The sequence below is a fragment of the Tarenaya hassleriana genome, unplaced genomic scaffold (genome assembly GCF_000463585.1).
Source record: "Tarenaya hassleriana unplaced genomic scaffold, ASM46358v1 Cleome77, whole genome shotgun sequence".
In the NCBI taxonomy this organism is placed as follows: Eukaryota; Viridiplantae; Streptophyta; class Magnoliopsida; order Brassicales; family Cleomaceae; genus Tarenaya; species Tarenaya hassleriana.
This window is the reverse complement of record NW_010970214.1, coordinates 541813-542973: the sequence shown is the minus strand read 5'-3', so window position 1 is coordinate 542973 and position 1161 is coordinate 541813.

The following is a 1161-nucleotide window of genomic DNA, read 5'->3' as shown; positions in this document are numbered from 1 at the left end:
TTTGACCTCTAAGTTAGGAAGCTCATAGGAAGCAACAAGCCCTAGAGAATACTATGCAACCCGACACTCCTCTGTCATCATCTCGTTAATGAAAATCATTCGGGGATATGAGTGCATCGGAAACGAAGGCTCGGGTCTAAGTTGTGGGACAAGAACACAATAAGAAAAAGGAAAAAAAAGAGAGAGTGACACTTGTCAAATTTCAACGTCCTAGAAGCCCGTGATTGCATGAGAAAGGGAAAGAAAGAAAAAAAGAAAAAGAATACAAAAACAAGAATAAAAAGGAAAGAGATAGGGCAAAGAAAAATAGTGAAAGTATGGGCCAAGTAACTTTTAGAGTCCTCAATTGGGATGTGTTTAGGAGACATACTCGACAAGTAGGATATACTCCATTTTAGATTGCAGAAAGCAATGGAAATCCCACTGATAGGTTTTCGCTTGAATGTTGGAGAAGAATAAGAATACCAAACCCGATTTCATTCGCAGCGACTCTAACCCGTACAACCAATCCACTCAAAACCCCCATTTGTTCTCCGACTATATCTTAACACCCCTGGATAGTTTTATAGCTGCACACTTACTCGAGGACGAGCAAACTTCAAGTCTGGGGGGATTTGATCACACGGGTTTTTCACCGGTTTTCCAACGTCACACACTTTGATTTTTCTTACATCTTAGGCATAATAGGACGTTAGACGGTCATGGGTAGGATTCTTTCCTCCATCTCCCTTGCAGGATGATCAAACGAGGATATTTGTGCACGGGGCACGGAAAAGGAGCGGAATCGAGAAGTCCCAGGTAGCTCAGAGGAAATGAGCGGCCCGCTCGTTATAACGAGCGGTCGCTCGCTGTGACAGCCAAGCAATCGGGCGGTTGCTCGGAGAATCAGGCGGTCGCTCTGTGTTAATACGGAGAACGAGCGGTCGCTCGGTACACAAGGCGGTCGCCTCAAGTTGCAAAGAAGAATGAGCGGTCGCTCGTGCATATGAGCGGTCGCTCACCCTGAAGAAAACGAGCGACACTGAAGAGAAAATGGACGACCCTGAACAAAAGTGAGCGACCGCCCGATATCAAATCCGGCCCAAAAAGGAAAAGCCTGATTTTTGAGGAAAAACCTAGTTTTTGCACTTACACAAAAAGGGAATTTTGAGGAGAGAGAGT